Source organism: Suricata suricatta, chromosome 1, assembly GCF_006229205.1.
Source record: "Suricata suricatta isolate VVHF042 chromosome 1, meerkat_22Aug2017_6uvM2_HiC, whole genome shotgun sequence".
NCBI classification, from domain to species: domain Eukaryota; kingdom Metazoa; phylum Chordata; class Mammalia; order Carnivora; family Herpestidae; genus Suricata; species Suricata suricatta.
In genome coordinates, this window is record NC_043700.1 from 119,333,989 (window position 1) to 119,352,403 (window position 18,415).

Here is an 18,415-nt window from a genome sequence, read left to right on the forward strand (position 1 = left end):
CAGCCCCCTTGCCCCCCGCCTTACCCGCCTCTGAGCTCCCGGCACCCGCGTCCTGGGCGCCGCTGTCCCCGCGGCCCCAAAGCCGTCCGGGCGTCCCGCGCAGGCCCCACGCCAACTCCGTGGCCCGCGCCCCGCGCCCCTCCGCACCGTCAACTTCTGGCCGCCGCGGCCGCTCTGCCGCCGCCGCGGGACTTTTTTTTTTCCTCTCGCTCCTCGGCGGCCTCTGGGTTGTTTTTTTTTTTTTTTTCACTTGCCCTCTCCAGCTCCCACTAGTGATTGGAGACTGAGAGCCAAGTACTTAGAGGAGGGATTACACTTCTCGACGCACTTGGAGCTGCCCCAGCTCCGCTGCCTGGGTGAGGAGTGGTGAGCGGCCTCGGGGAGCTGCGCTGTTCACGCCCCTCCCCAGCCCTGGGTCCTGGGGGGAACTTCCAAAGCTCAGCCCGCTTCGCAGAGCATCACTTCGGGGGCAGACCTACGTAGATGTGCATCAAAAAAAAGGCTAGGTTTAAAGAACGAAGATTCGTGGAATTACGGTACATTGAGAGCTGAAAGGGACTCCCATAGATTATCTAGTGCGTGAATTTGAACTTCTCAGGGCCACTGACACTTTTGAGATGTTGATAAATGCTGACTGACGCACCTCGTAAAAAAAATACGCATGCACATCAAATTATGTCTGCTCTTCTGGGCCGGGATTTAGGAACCATATAGTTGGACCTCCTAGGGAAATGAAACATTTCCTTTCCTCAAATATTTTGAAACTGGTAAAAAAAAAAATAAAAAAAAGAATAAAAAGAAAAGCCCTCCTTTTATATTTGATGAAATTTATAATTAGTAGTGTTTATTTTGGAAAAGTATGGAACTGCTTTACTTTGTGGTCTCCTTGCGAAAACTTTCAGGGTTGAAACATTTTCTACGGAAGTAAATATAAATTAAGCTAGTCTACAGTCTTTCAGGAGACTTGAGGAGAAGAATTAGCTTTTTTACATCAGGGGTTTTGCCAGTTCTGTCTCCTGGGGAGATATCTTGTGACTTCTAATTTTTTTTTTTAACTCCAGCTGCCTATCCTCAGAATTAATTTCTTTTTTTTTTTTTTGAAAAACTTTTCCATCTTGTAAATATACTGATAACTCCTCCCTCATCACCAAATGTGTGATTTAAATGACTTAATGCAATTTCACTATGACCTAGTTTTTTTCCAATTTTCTTCACCTGTCTCTATTGCCTATTTATTGCCCTGTCTTGGCAAACCTTTTTCTTTCAAGTCCTCCCATTTCTAAAATTATTCCCACTAGTTTTTTTATGTTACACATTAAATATCCTTTGAAGTCATCAGTAATTCAATTGTGCATACATTTTTTTATGAGCTCCCAACTTAGAAACAAGTGGTACTGCAGGCATTTATTGATGAGTTTCTGAAGTGTGTGCACCTTTCCCCCAAAGAAATTTTAGGATCCCCACGAAAGTATATTTGCTGCATAAAGTACCTGAACCATACAAAATATTGTCAGGACTAAACTGAATTCTGTTGCCTGGTGCCAGACTGGAAGAAGAAAGTTCTGTTTAGCATAACACTACAAAATTTTCAGAACAGGTAGCATTTGCCATTGATATCATCTTGCATTCCTTTCTCGACCTTCAAAATCTCATCCTTGGTACCCAAGAATCCTAAGATAGAAACCATTCAGTTCACCCTCACCTTAAGTCCTCTCCACTCCTAAATTACTTTAGGCCTTGTCCTCAGTCGAATTTCCTATCATTTCCATCCTGATATTAACTAGGTTTAAAGAGAAAAGAAATCTAAATGAATCTGTCCCCAGTACTGTGTGAATTACAGATAACTTTTATTTGGCAAATGTATTTTTTTCTCTTAGAATTTCTGTCCTCACAGATAGCAATGAAATAAATCAGACACTATGAGAGCAAACAGTGTTCTGGTTGTGCATATCTTTTCAGAAGCTGTGCTAAAGATTGGCTTTTCTTGGCTTAATTCTATTCAACAAAATATCCTAAGCATCTACTGGCATAAGACATTGATCCAGGGAATATAAGCATCTCTGGACACAATTCTATTTCAGCCAACTTATAAACAAGTAGATTTTTTATAATTTTTTAAGTTTATTTATATTTGAGAGACATAGAAAGGTAGAGCATAAGTGGGAGTGGGACAGAGATAGGGAGACACAGAATCCGAAGCAGGCTCCAGGCTCTGAGCTGTCAGCACAGAGCTCAAACTTTACAAGCTGTGAGATGATGACCTGAGCTTAACTGACTGAGTCATGCAGGCGCCCCAAAATTTTTTAATTATAAAATTTAAAAAATTCCAACAGGAATAAATAAATTTCTATAGTTTTTCATAAAAGGAAAAAAAAAAGCCCTCTGTGTGGGAGAGAATCAGAGCACCATCAAGGAAAGTGTGCTTGAAGTGGGCCTTAGATGATAGCATTTAAATTAGCAGGGATGGGGAATCCGAGGTATAAGCCATTCAACAATCAACATTTATTGAGTACCTATGGCATGCCACACACTGGTATTTGAGATTTAAACCCTATCCATTCCTTCTTGAAGCTCGTAGAAGAGACAAATACATGTCTGTGTGTATGCGTGTGTGTGTTTATGTATATTTATATTAGAATATTCTGTGAGAATTACAGTGATCAATACACACACACACAACTACTAGAGCACAGAAAAAGCAGCTGGTCTGCCTGACAATGTCAGGAAAAACTGCACAGAGTGGTCACATAAGGGGCCTGAAGGGTCTTTATAGATGAAAGGGCAGTTGGAAACAGCATAAGCATTTTAAGCAGAGGGGAACACTATGGAAAATAGCATAGTGCATCTAGGGAACAGCTGGTAGCATCTAGGGAACGGTGCTGCTGCCCATGTTATGAGGAGAAGGTGCAGCAGATTGAATCACAGACTAAGCAGGTTCAGGAATAACCTTGTCAGATATGCTAATGAATGGATATTTCCTTGTCAGGTGATAGAGAGGGATTAGAGATTTTTAAAACAGAGTTAAGTGCTGGAATGGAGTTTTCAGAAGATCATTTGGAGGTACCTAGAGAGGAAGAAATGGAGCACAGAACCAGTTAGGAGTCTATCATGTAAAGAGTGAAGATCTGAACCAAGACAGTGACATGACTACCAAGGTCAGTAGCAGACTTGAAAGACGCTTCAGGTAGCATTGTAGACGCTCCTCCCTGCTTTGCAGCCTGGGATGGTCTGCTTTTAAAGGCAGGAGGGACCAGGGGATAGGGGAAGCTATTGAAAAAAAGAAGAGAGAGGGTTTCAGTTTGGTGGAATGACAAACTTTGGGGGGAGAAATGTCTTTTTTCTTCTAATTGTAAAAATAAATCCTATAAAAGTTCCAGGTATCTCAGGAGAGACTACCAGGGCAGCAAAGGTGAGGACTCTCAAAGAATTCACATGTTTATTTCCCATTAAGGTAGACATTTGCCCAGCTATGCTAGACTCAAAACTACTTGGGGAATTTACATTCAGCTAAATAAGACAGGCCTGAGAAACAAAATAATGCAGTGAGCGTCCTTCTGGGCTTTCCCACTCCACTTTTTCAACTGTTTCCTCTTCATTGGTGTCCTTTTTCCCACACCTCTCCTTTTTCCACCTCCTCTGGTTCAAATCTATGAAGGACTGACAACCATTAATATATTATCATAAATTAATGCATACTATGTTAAGTAACATTCTGGAGCATGTGCTTTTAAATTGCTTCTCTCTAAATGTGGAATAAAATATTCTCTCTTTTTTTGAGGTATTTTGGGAATCAGATTAAAGAAATATTTCAGCAGAAGCAAGAAATCTTTCTTTCCCAACAATTCACACAGCTGTGGCTGTCTTTTAACCCACTGCCAATGCGTTGACTGAATACACAAAATAAGAGATTAATTCTCTAAACAACTGGAATATTTAAATCCTCACTTGTTCATATAAGAATATATAAGTATTGGTGAAATATGTAGCTTCCATAATAAAAGTCATATTGAGTGATCACCATGTGCTAGGCATACTGCTAAGCACTTCACACATATTAAAGTACTAAGGTCTCATAATAAAGAAGGTACTATTTCATTCCCATTTTAGAGATGAGGAAACTGAAGAACAGAGAAGTTAGATAACATATTCAAAGCCATACTATACGTGAAAGAGGCAGGATATGAACTTGAAACTTAGAAGAGACGTGTGTGTGTGAGTGTGTGCGTGTGTGTGTGTGTGTGTGTGTCTTAGTCTTATTCAGTGTACTAAACTATACCAGTGAGAACATTTTTAAGTGCCCAATGAACAGATACTAGACAAAAATACCTGAAGATTTTTAATCTAAGGTAATGTATGAGCCTGATCCTAGAAAGTGTGAAAAGACAAAATACTTGAGTCCTTTGTACTTTTTAACATGGTTTCCTGAGCAACTTGGAAAGGCTGCAGCGGGGGGAAGATCTGGTGATGCCAGGAACATGGGAAGCAATAGGGTTTGTGGCTTTTAAATTTTCTCTCTCTGGTCAGCATTTAATGCCCTTGGCTAGGCCCTCTGCCAAGTTGTGAACTTTCTGAGGATCCTGCACTGTCTTTACTCCCCCAGCCACTTTTTTTTTAAACACAACCACTTTTACTGGACTGGAATGGATGAGTTCAGCTCAAAAATCAGATTTTTTTTTCATGTTGTATAGTGGATTGCATCCTAAAGTAGTGAGATTCTCATTACAAGTATCCAAGCAGAGGTAAAGGTTGACTATTACAGAAGGTCTTCTTATAGTGGGTGAGCGGACACACCAAAACTCTCTAAGACCCCTTTCTACTCTCCGAATTATCTATATTCAACATAGTTAATGTGAATAATTCAAAATATTAACACAAATACCAACATTAATAATACCTCATTTAAATATGTACAATTGTTAATATGTACAAATAAATAAATTCAACAAACAAATGTGAGTATATTGCTAGCAGTTCATTGTGGTACATAACATGTCAGTCATAATCTCACAAATAAAATACACTCCAAATTACTGTCAAACTCATAGCTTAAAACCTCTACTCTGTTTTCTGGTGTCCTCTGGTGTCTTGATTTTATACAGAACAACTGTGATCATATACAGAAAAAATAACACAGATTCTAATTCAATAACAAATTAATTTTGTTCACTATGTAAGCTCCAGAAAAACAATTCTTCAACCGAAATAAGTACAGCCATAAAAAAACACACCGGAAGTAAAAATGCCGAAATGAGTGTGCTTTCTTTTGCTGTCAATATTGTTCCAATTTTTCTTAATAAAACAGATATTAAGTAGATACCAATATCCACCTGTTTATATGCTGTCAAATTATCCAGAGTCTGATATAAATTAATCCCTTTGAAACCGGATTTGAAGGCAATGTCGTTTCAATATGTAATTTTTTCTAAATTTCTAAAGTCCAACCATCTTTGTTTCTGAACCATCCTGATCCATACACCTACATATTTTCTAAAACTGGGAGATTAGGAAAAAATTCGGCAACACAACTTATAAAAAGTAATTCTTACATCTGTTTCTTTGGAGCCTCATGTTCCTGATGACTTTTTCCTTCTAAAATGACTTGCCAACCTTGGAACTTTGCTGTGTTCTCCTGACTCACAGTATATTTACAGTGTGTGTCTCAGGAAGAAGTACACAGCAACTATTTCCTTCTGTACTAAAAAAAAAAAAAAGACCAGGAAAGTTAGAGAGCAAAAACACATGAAGAACAAATGTACATTTAAACTACCTGGAAAAAAATTGGGTTTGACTCTCATTAATAGCCTATTCTTTCCATCATATGTTCTTAAATTATAGAATTGTTTTATGCTAGTGGAGAAAAGTAATTTAACTTCTGTTTCATGAATTCAGAGTATGCCTTTTATAAATCGTAGAGATTTAACACTGTTCATTTTAGAAATAATATTGACTATAATGACATTAACTAAAAGAAGACATTTTAGAATTCCCTGTTGATATTTCTAATTATAAAAATATCATGCTTTGAAACAATATATGGTGAAAATACTCATATTAGAACTAGAATGAAAGCCATATAAATTACCATACTACAAAAATAGCTTAATTGATGATCTCTGGGGCATACGGCAGGACAAAGCCACAGCCTTCCTTAGTACTACTGAACAAATCCTGCAAATTTCACGCTACTGTTAGTGAAAAGGAACGGACAGAATTGAAATCTAAAGAGGAAAGAACGAAAAGAGAAAACAAGTCCTCCAAGTAACAAAAAATAGGAATGAGGAAGCAAAAGATCCAGGAGGAAATTTAAGGAAATTACGTTCTAAAATGTATTCTTTTTTCCTCTCTGGTAGCAGAATTGTTTAACACAGATCAGATTTGTGACTTTGTTAAGTAATACTTTTCATTAAATTGAGCTGGATATTTATATAGTAAGTCAGAATATGTGAAATGTCAAAGATCTCATTATAATTCATCTGCTTAAAAAAACTGTAGGATTCTCCTTTGCCTACAGAATAAATCCATCCATCCCAGTGGGACCGTAGGGGCCCATGATAATCTGGCCTCAACATCCCTTTCCAACCAATCTGCCAAACACTCCAGGGACAGACCGCTTGCCAAACACCTCGACAATTTCTCCTGGCTGGTGTGCCGTCTGGCCCCCTGACCAATAGCCCTTCATCGTCTGACATTCACCTTCTAGATCCTAGTCAAAGGTCTTTCCTTTCATTAAATATTTCATTTCTCCAGGCACATTAGTCACTCCTCCCCACACTTCTGCATTACCACTCTCCTATTTTACAATTTTTAATTTCTTAGCACATAACACAATGCCCAGCACCTAAGAGGGGCTTTATATATCTTTCCTGTTAGAATCATGAGGCCAATTTTAGAACCATCTTCAAATTCCCAGCTGAAATGACCACTCAAAAAAAGGTCTTTTGAAATAACAATTAACATCCTACAAATAAGATGTATAGGCAGCAGGAGACATGGGGTTTAGTTTAAAATTTACAAAAAAAATAATAAACAAAGGAAAAAGCCACACATGTTTACTTATTATAAGGTCAGGGCAAGCAAGAGCCTAGCACAGAATGGCCAGACCAACCTGAGTAATAGTTTGGGTTGGGTGTGGGATGGGGAGGGCTCAGATGATAGAATTACAGTCAGGTACGGGGAGTTGCTGTCTTGAGGGTAAAATTGCTTTGCAACAATCTCAGAAATTCCAAAGGCTGTTGTCATAGTCCATGCGGGGTGCCCTAACATAAATACCGTAGACTGGATACCTTAAACAATACATTTATTTCTCACACTTCTAGAGGCTAGGAGTCAGGGATCGGGATGCCAGCATGATCCAGTTCCGATAAGGACCCCCTTCCAGGCTGCAGATGACTAACTTCTTGTATCCTCATATGGCAGAAAAAGCAAGCTCTGATTTTCATCCCCTTATAAGGGCACTGATCCCATTCATGACCTAGTTATCTCCCAAAGGCCCAACCGTTTAATACTATCCCGTGAGGGGGTAAGATTTCAATGTCTGAATTTGAGAGGTGGGGCGTTAGACTCGAACATCCAGTCCATAATTATCATCTCTAAATGGTAGAAAACGAGCATCAACTATATACTGCTAAGATTACTGGTCAGATTTTCAGGGTATCCGTATCTGAATACAGAGTATTTCAAGATGTTTTCTGATGCAAAAGAAAGCTTCTTGAGAACAAAAACACAAAATTAATGACTGACACTGGACGCTTACTAAGGATTTGACAAATCTATGAGGAATGAATGAATAATGTTTAACATGACTCTGTATCAATTACATATCGTTGCTGTTTCACCCACAAAGTACTCTTAAAGCAGAATAAGGACAGACTGATTTTTCTCACACATGTCCCATTATAGATCAGATTATAGATTAGATAACGTTTAGGGTGAACTGAAATAACAAGAACAATAATATCTTGGAAATCATGGCTGTTAATTGTCCATTGCTTATTATGTGCCAGATACTATAGCATTTACTTTGTTATCTAATTTAATCCTGGATACTATTAATACCACCATTTTACAGATAAAAAAATGAGGTTTGAGATATTAAGTAACTTGCAAAGGTACAGAGCTAGTACATGATGGAGTGGATATTTAAACTTAGGATATTAGCTCACATTCTTAGCCAGAACATCGCCCTAGATCTTCTGAATACTACCATATGTTTATCTATAGCTGAAAGTGCGATCTAATCCATAAATTCACTTACATACTTCTAACTGAATGTATCATTTTATTCTTCTCACTATTAGTAATAGATCTTTCTAGAACCATGAACTTACCTTAGAAGGTTGTTCTTCTGTGAAACAAAAAAAGATATACAGTTAATGATTTAAAATATTTTACCCTTTGTTTCACTGCCTTAAAGTTACTTTGTTGCCCTAAGTATGGATGTAATCCCTCAGTCTGAAATGTTAATGACAAAGCTATTCCATAGATACCACAGAGGACTTTGAATATCATTTGATGCTAAAGATAAAACTTTTGTGTCTGATTGAAATTGCAACATTAACAGAGAGTGAGGAAGTATTTTAACTTAGCATCCTCCTTTCCTTCTGTTGAAAATTTTAAAGCATTGAAATTATATTGAATTTTAAGTTTTTCTTTAACCTTTCTCCTCCACTTGTTGCTAAACTTCTTTAGGTTGAAACTACATATTTGCATTTTTGTTTCCCCAGCACTTAGCACACTCTATAGCGTATTAATTGACATTAATACATGTTTAATGAATAGATAGATAAATCATGTGATTAGAATCCCATTTCAGTTCATACTACAGTTCTCTGACCTACATGTATTAGAGATAGATAGATGTTAGAATTGAGGAAGAAGTGAAATTAAACCATCCTGTTACTCTAACATGATTCCTAAAATAAGGGCAGATCATCTTTCAGATTTCAAGTTATCAGCCCTATTAAGAGAGTGAGGTCTCAGAGCTAACAAGAAGCATGGTACATTGGTGACTATAGTCTACTGTGTGTGTTCTACAGAAACCAGAGGCAGTATTTTGAATGGTGCTAACAAGCCACAAGGCACTGATCAAGCATGAAGGCACCTGTCAGTCAGTTACTTGTCCAACTCCTGATTTCGGTTCAAGTCATGATCTCAGTTTATGAGTTCTACCCCCACATTGGGCTCTGTGCTGACAGTGAGCAGTCTACTTGGGATATTCTCTCTCTCCCTTTCTCTATGCCCCTCCCTATTCATGCTCTCTATGTCTCAAAATAAATAAATAAACATAAAAGGTGCCTGGGTGGCTCAGTTGGCTAAGCGTCTGATTTTGGCTCAGGTCATGATCTCATGCTTCATGGGTTCCAACTCCATGTCAGGCTCTGTGCTGAGAGCTCAGAGCCTGGGGCCTGCTTCAGATTCTGTGTCTCCCTCTCTCTCACTCTGCCCTTCTCCCACTTGTGCCCTCCCCTCCCCTCAAAAATGAATAAATAAACTTAAAATAAATAAATAAACTTTTTAAAAAGGCATCAAGAATATTCTCTGGGCAGTGAGAAATCACTTGCAGAAAGGCAACTTTTGCATTTGAACACTCATTAATGAAGTTGCTGCCTTCTGCTGAGCAGTTCACTTACTCTTTTGAAGGGAAAATGGTTAAGACAACTGACCAGAAACTTAATGACTGCAAGGGCTTCTAGTGACTTTCAAATCATTCAATAGAACTTTTCACATGAACTATCACTGTATCTGCAACTCAATTTCAAAATTACTGTTAGTTGTGTTTTTACATTTAGCAACCTAACAATGTTGTGTTTAGAACGCAGTACTTGTGAAAACAGAGAAGTGTGTACTATATACGAAATTAATATAGAGGTGTCCGCGGTATTAACCAAGATACTGTTTTATCTTGCTTTAAAACAAGGTCTGTTATTATATTTTTTAACGTGTATTTATTTTTGAGAGACACAGAGACAGAGCATGAGTGGGGGAGGGGCAGAGAAAAAGAGAGAGAGACCCAGAAGCTGAAGCAGACTCCAGGCTCCCAGCTGTCAGCACAGAGCCCCACACAGAGCTCAAAGTTGCAAACCATGAAATCATGACTGAGCCGAAGTCAGCTGTTCAACCGACTGAGCCACTCAGGCACCCCTGTGGCTGCTGCCATTGTTTTAATGACCTTCAGGTTTCAGGATGATGTCCGTTTAGGAGTAGAATAGGATGGTGTGCGTGTATGATGCTCCCAGGGAGCTGGCGAGGTTAGTGATCCAAGGACCTACAAGCTTTGCTCTCAACTACACCAGGACAACATTAACCTCAGAATTCCTTGCTGTTCTATTACCACTTTACTGTCCGATTAATAAATAGCAGTTTGAAGGCTCTATTACAGTATGCTCATGAGTGACTAGAGCTCTCAATGGAAGATTCGTAAGTTTTGCTCTGTCCTTAAAAAGCAGCATTCACTTCTATATAACCATGACTAGGTTCTATTCAGCTGTGTCCCAGACATATACTCTAGGTCATAATACTGTAGCAGATGGAAAAGCCTGATACCAATGTTTCCATTTCTTTAAAATTAACTCTGATATTATTCAGGTCCTATGACTAATTTATGTAATCTAGAAGTAGAATGTGTCAATATGAATATAACAGACTTGGAAGTAAAAGAAGAGTCACACAGCAGACGTACCCACAGCATAGCAATGTAGCTCCACAAGTATAGGAAGCTCATGAAGCAACCATTCACATGACTTGCATAATGTCATATCTGTTTTTGTTTTCTTGTAAAGCGTGGTCTTACCAAATCCTATAGTCGTGGTCTATTTTGTTGCAGTCATATGGGTCTTGCTGTGAAGGTGTAACACTAATGACTGCAGCAGGAAAAAGAAAGGATGTCTCATGAACTGTAGCCCTGTTTACACTTCTACTCTAGCCATAAGCATTTGTTTAAACAAAAAGTCCTGCATTTGAACGTCCACAATTGTGTGCTTATTATAAACATCTTGTCTTGATCCAGGCTCAGCCAACACTTGAAGGTGTTGACACTCATAGAGAAATAAAGTCTTGTACTAACAAATAATAATTCATCATAAAAGAATGTAAACAGAACCTTTATTCATTAATTTGCCAGTTAACACTTTTGGTTGCACTTATCAACTAACATTTTCATTAAAATAAGGAAAACTTCATGATGTGCTAATCATTTAAAACCTTCTCCTTTATCTCTCAAAGGGTTATCTTTTCATGTAGAGCTTTAGTGGCTGATACTGATGACATTATCTTTAAAAAAATGTTCATATCCCTCTGTGGCATGCCAACAGAGCCATTCATACCCATTACCTATCTTTTCCTAGAGCACGTTATAGTTCATGTCATTTTCTCCTCCATGTTTTTTTCCTCAAAGGGATTTATAAGATTTAGGATTCACTTTAATGTACAGCATATTCTTTCACTTTGGTTTTCCTATTGAAACCAGTGTATTTTCATAGAAAACACATCAGTAACTCTACCTTGCTATGTGCCACATCTGGACTGCATCCTCCTGAATGAGCATCATAATTCCTTCATTCCCTGGACTTCATCAGAATTCATGAGCAAGCAGAACTGTTACATGCAGCTCTCCCAGTAATCAAGCCTAACTGGATAATCAGCAAGGATTTCTAAAGGAAGTCAGAGTGTTTTTCTCATTCTCTAATAATGATAATTTATTCACATCCTTTATTATTGGCTTAACCTCTGAATCTTTTAAAGAAGTTGCAGTTTTACTGTGGTGTCACTAAAACCAGAAAGAATAACCAAGACTTTCATGGCATAAATTGACTTTAGTAACTGTGCCTGAAGAGATGAACAGAGAAGTCATTAACGAGGCTCATGAACTAAGCTGAAGAATATTCATTTCCAACATAATTCTCGCAAGGTCTTTGTCTACCTAATTTACCAGGTGAAGAACGCATTCAATTGATTATCTAAATGCTAAGTTTTCCCAATATTTTTGGCCTCATTAATTCAGCATATTTTATATGCTGAATAGACATACAGTATATACTGGGGATGCATTAGGTAAGACAAAAATCCTTGTCTCAGCTGCATTTATAGTCCCAAGAGGGAGTTAAACAAACTACTGAGAATTATGGTTATGTATGATTTACTAGCCACCATGCTAGGTGGTGGTTATATAGCAGTGAGCAAGACCAACAGGCTTCTGCCCAGATAGAGGGTGTGTATTGAGTTCTAAGATAGGATCAAACATCAGATCCTATCCCAGAAGTATTTAAACCAGTCTTTAGGGGGTAAGAAAGTCATTCTGGAGGCAGCTACAGCATAGCTGAGACCAAAACGGTAAATAACAGTCAGCTGGACAAAGAGTGAAGAAAGGCAGTGTTCAGTGCGTGTGCACAACCATCAGAGAGGTCACCTCGTAGCCAGAGCACTAGCGGTGGTTTACCACAGGGAGAGGACACAGCACAGAAATCAAGAGGCAGAGGTAAGCACAGTCATGAATGCGTAGTAAGGTGAACTGTCATAGAAGCTGAGGCAGGCGGCTTGGGCTCAAATCCTGCTTGCACGTACCAGCTGTGTCTTGATGACTTTAGGTGTGCTGAATCATTCCATTAGCACCTTGGTTACCTTGAGAATCATATTTCACACCCTCATCCCGAGATTGTTTTGTTAGCATTGGCCAGATAAGGAAATTGTGTGAGATTTAGTAGATGGAAGTAAAGTGACAGCCATTACCCTCTCAAGGTCACCTTGGTTGAAAGTGATGGAAAGACCCTAAACTGCCTGGAGGGAATCAGGTTGTCTTCTTCTCCTCCTCAACTCTGGCTCCTCTGACAAAAGCAGCCCCAGACGATCACCAGATATTTTGACTACAGACTTGCAGAGACAATACCACCCACTACCAGTCACCCTCACAGTCCCACTTGGATATCTGGACTTGCTTGGCTTTCTTACTGACTCATTGGTGATTCCTCTGATCTTTCAGTTTCTCCTTTATGACCTTCTTTTCCCATATCTCGTAATACTATGTATATATACTCATATTATAATAAATCCCTTATCCTGTAACTCACACTGGCTCAGTTTCCCTAATACATCGGGCATGTTATATAACCTCTCCACATCTTGGTTTATGTTTCAAGAAGATGATTTGACTCTAATGGTATCTGCTTTATGGAAATAATGTATGTTCACAAAATGATAATTATCTCAAGGAATTTGTACTTTACTTTGAGATAAGTGAGAAGTCAATAATTTTGGTGAGAAGTGACATGACCAGACTTGTTTCAGAACATTCAATCTGAGTGAGATTTGTAATACAGATTTGAGAGGAGCAAAGAGACACTTGGAAGTGTGTTACAGTAATCAGAGTTTGAGATGTTGGCAGTCTGAATTAAGGTAGTGGCGCTGGGACTGGAGATCAGTAGACAGAGTCCAGAGTCAAGAAGAAACTAGAAATGTTCTTCTTTGGCTTATTCACCATCATAAAATCCCCGAGCTCTATGCATGTTGTCACAAATGGCAAGATTTTTAGTGTATGATATCACTGATATGTGGAATTAAAATAACTGAACCCATAAAAACAATAAAATGGTGTTACCAGGAGCTGAGGTGGCAGGACCAAAATAGGAGAGATGCTCTTTTGGGGCACAAATTTGCAACTAGTAGATAAGTCCTAGAGATCTCATGTGCAGTACAGTGATTAGAGACAACAATATTGTAAATATCAGACTTGCTAAGAGCCTAGATCTTAATTAGTCCCACCACAAAGAAAGAAAGGCTAATGATGTGATATGAGATTTTAGCTAATGGTACAAGGACAATCACATTGGAATCTTATATATAAATCAATCAAATCAACCTTATGCCTTAAACTTACACAATATTATGTATCAAAAATTAATTTAAGTTAAAATAACAATTTTTCATCAGACTATGTGAACACCAAAAAGCAAAATACATGACAAATGCATCAAATGACAAAACCTGGTAAATTATTAATACGGGAACAGAGGAAAGAAAGGCATGAAAGATTACTTTCAAGCTTCCAACTTAAGATATGGGTGGAGCAAGACACCATTTCTGTGAAACAGTAGAAGTGGAGGAAGAACTTGTTTGATGAGGAAGGGATGAGATTTTGCTTTGACATGATAAGCCTAAAGGACCCATGACACATCTAATTGGAAATACAAAGAGGGAGTTGCTGCCATCTGTCACCGTACAGCGCTATTACAGTACCATGGACTTTGCTGCCTGTGCCGTACTTTGGTAGCTACACTTGCGACAAGCGTGGTGTAGTGTATAGAGTTGTTGAATTATTATGTCGTGCATCTGGCATAATCTGAAACTAATGTACATTCAATTTTTAAAATTTATATATATGAACAAAAAAAAAGAGTTAATTGCTTATGCTGGATAGTTGAACATGGGGATCAGACACGAACTGTTGCCCCTTGTTCCTCCACTATTCTTGCAGGGCAAATGTGCTTTCAATAAAGGCAAGGAAGGGGCTCCTGGGTGGCTCAGTCAGTTGAACATCTGGCTTTGACCCACAGCACGCTCTTGCAGTTCATGAGTTTGAGCCCCACATTGGGCTCGCTGCTGTCAGCACAGAGCCAGCTTCGGATCCTCTGTCTCCCTCTCTTTCTGTCCCCTCCTCCTGTCGAAAATAAATAAATCTTTAAAAATAAGATTAAAATAAAGGTAAGAAAATAGAGACTGAGATGTTGGATTTCTGTTTTTGTCTCTCTAAGTATTTCTAAAGCTGTTTGGTCCCAGGGAAACTTCACACTCTTAAACTCTGAAGTCCCTAAAAAAGATTTTTGTTCATATATATCCATTTCGTGTGAAATTTAAACTCAGGAATTTTAAATTAAAGGATATATATTAATTCATTTCAAAATAATAAACTATGACATGTTAACATAAAGAACCAATCCTTATGAAAGAATATCTTTTCTAAAACAAAAATATTAAAACTAAAAGTACCACCATTACCTGTTATGAACCTCTAACGGCTGCTTGATGGAGACAGGTGGATTCTCATATGTGTCTACATTCAATGTGTTGCAATATTACACATCATGTAGCCTCTAGAAAGCTCTACTGCATACTTGTGAGTGAATGATAGTGAAAAGGAAAAATAACATCTTCGAATTATTACAAAAGTAGTTTTGACTTCATGGATCACCCCCCTGGAAAAGTTGTCTCTGAGAACTTCAGGAACACTGGATCACACTTTGAAAACCAGTTTGTTGTGAATATCAAGGTAGATGATATGATGCTCAGGATGGAGGTGGAGAGGAAGACTCAGAAACTCAAGTCTTTAGCAGAGAAAGCACAGGGATTATGAGTTTGGCAGTTGAGAGTTTCAGAGAAGTATAATGTAGCTGAATAGTGCATGGCTAAGTGGACAAGGTGTCTTAGAAGAAAAGGGAGAATTAATGAGTCGTCTTGAAATCTTTCTGAGAAATTAGAGCAATTCAGGTCACACCTCTACTAACTCAGTGGGTGGTCTTTATGAGAGAAAGCCAGCATTTATGTGAGAAGATTTTGGGGGATGCAGTGTCTTTTAGAAGAGCCAAGTTTCAGCTAACAAGTAATAAAAACATCAGGGCCCTAGATGGCTCAGTCAGTTGAGCATCCGCCTCTTGATTTCCACCAGAGTCATGATCCCAAGGTTATGGGATCAAGCCCTATGTCAGGCTCTGTACTGATGATGGAGCCTGCTTGAGATTCTCTCTCTCCTTCTCTCCTCCTCCCCAACTCGTCTCTTTCTCTCTCTCTCTAAAAAAAACAATCATAAATGTCATGTTAATGAGAAAAAAAATTCTGTACTACATGTCACAAGTGCTAATAGTTATTTACAAATATCTAATCTCTCTTCTTCAGAAACAATATTTCAGTTTCTACCTGGGCATACTGTGCCACTCAGACAAATCTTGTACCTTCCAGGTTCCCATAAGATAGGACTAATTCCTGGCCACGAAGGTAGATACAAGCGAAGTTCTGTGTGAGGCTACAGAGAGCTAAATTTGGAGAAATCCTTTTTTGCCTTCCTCCTTGCTGCTGCCCGGGATACATGGCCACCTAAAAGCATGATCTAATAAACATATATGGAACTTTGCACTCCACAAAGGTAGCATGTACATTATTTTACAGCACACAGAAAAGATTGCCAACGTTCTACCACTTAATACAAACATTAATTCATTTCAAACATTTGGTATCACTCAGATGATGGTAAGCTTGAACACACTGCAAAATATTTCCAGCATTTTCTTGGTAAGAAAAGGAAGGAAAATTCTCAGGCCTTTGTAAAAAGATCATCTACATCTTGGATTGACTGTGCTCCTCAAGGAAATCCTTGTCCTTTGAGCAGGAAAACAAAAGCTTTTACCTAACTCCCAGGACATTCAGCAGGTATTAGGGACACCAGAGCAATTGAATGCAGCAGGATTTTCAAGTCTTTCAGATTCAGGATGAGCCTAAGAAGGCCTTAAACTCCTGAAAGGATCCTATATCAGGTAACCCCTCAGGCATCATGGAGAGCAAGTCTTCCCAAATGAATGTGCATTCACATCAACTGAGGAGTCTTGTTAAAATGCAATTATGTAGTTCTGAGTTCTTGAGATTCTGTGTTTTCTAACCAGCTCCTAGATGATGGTGATACACTGGTCAAAGACTTCAATTTGAGTGGCACTGATCAAAACAATCAATGTGGAATAGATCTATGGCATTAGTCGAAGTCACGAAGCCTAAAGTCCGATAATCAACTCAAAATGATCTCTTGCATACATTACTTTATCCACCTCAAAATAACTTCTTGCATACATCACTGCTTCCATTTAATGAATATTTATTTGATGTTTATTATGTGCCAAATATATGCTTTACCCTGCCAATCAAGGAGTTTAAGGTTTGTTAGGGAAACCGACTATTAAAAAATTACACAAATAGGTGTTTACTTCCAAACCATATGTGCTAGAACAGCACACAGTAATTCCTCAATAAAGATTAGAGTCAACTCTGGAGAACAGATTTCTATGGCTGCATATAATCTGGAGACCAGTCAAGACTTCTCATACGAAGTCATGGTGAAGCAGAAACCTACCTCTGGGATACATAAAAGTTCTAAATAAACAAGTGATAAGTAGCAATAATGGAAAGTAAGGGAGAAAAGTCTTCTTAGAAGAACGAGCAATTGAAAATCCCAGAAATAGCGAATGACAGGACAATTCAAGAAGCATCTTGCTTTTTTAAAACATATTAAAGAGATACTTTAGTCAAGTGTATTTCATTAGAAATGAGTTTTAAATTATGCCAGCTTTCCTAAATTTACAAAACATAAGAGTTTATTTTGGTTTTATGAGCTATGTCTGATTTGATTTTCCATTTTCTCTTTAGATAGGGACCTCCAACTTAATAGGATAATTCTGTCAATCAGATTCAGAAATCAGAAATCACAGTTTAGTGACTTCATGTTAATCATACCCTAAGCCTTAGGTATTTATAGGAAAGGTAATTTTTTTTTATTTTTAAAATAAAAAAATGCTTGCATACCGCTAAGAGGTCTAAGACAGTAGAATAAAGCAAGAGAAAAGAATAAAAGGATGAGAATTGAAAAAAAAGAAAAACAATGATTCACAGATGCTATGATCACCTACTTTAAAAAATGCAAAAGAACCTTCAGATTAGTAATTAGAAGTTTTAGATTAGTAACGCTGGTGGATACAAAGTAAATATATAAAAGTCAATTCTATTTCTATAAGCAAGCAACAAATAGAATTGTGATTTTTGAAAGTTTTTACTTATTTATTTTGAGAAAGAGAGATAAACCACAAGCAAGGGAAGAACAAAGAGATAGAGAAAGAGAGAGAATCCCAAGCAGTCTCCACACTGCCAGCATGGAGAGTCCAATGTGGGGCTTGAACTCATGAACCATGAGATTATGATCTGGGCTGAAGTCCAAAGTTTAACTGACTGAGCCACCCAGGTGCCCTTAGAAATGTAATTTTTAAAAGTTTTTATTTATTTTTGAGAGAGAGAGAGAGAGAGAGAACACAAGTGGTGAGGGGCTGAGAGATAAAGGGAGACACAGAATCCAAAGCAGGCTCCAGGCTCTGAGGTGCCAACACAGAGCCCAACGTGGGGCTCAAACCCACCAACTGTGAGATTGTGACCTGACCTGAAGTCAGACAGTTAACTGACTAAGCCACCCAGGTGACGTTAGAAATGTAATTTTTTAAAGAAGTCAATTACAATACCATCAGAAAAATATAAAGTACCTAGAAATAAATCTTGAAATAATCTTTAAAAAGGAGACTATAAAGTTTAAAAAAAAAAGATTTAAAAAGAAATCATGATCATAGATTGCTTCAATATCATAAAGATGTTAATTTCTCCCAAGCTGATCTATAGATTAAAC

General features: G+C 38.1%; 1 protein-coding gene across 1 annotated transcript in view; it reads right to left on the reverse strand.

The window, feature by feature from the left end:
• BMPR1B (bone morphogenetic protein receptor type 1B) overlaps nucleotides 1-68 on the reverse strand; it is a 388,753-nt gene extending 388,685 nt beyond the window's left edge. Inside the window, exon 1 of the mRNA XM_029943095.1 lies at nucleotides 25-68. The gene's annotated coding sequence lies outside the window, so the exon portion shown is untranslated. The remainder of the gene's footprint in view (nucleotides 1-24) is intronic.
• Between the last annotated feature and the right edge of the window lie 18,347 nt (nucleotides 69-18,415).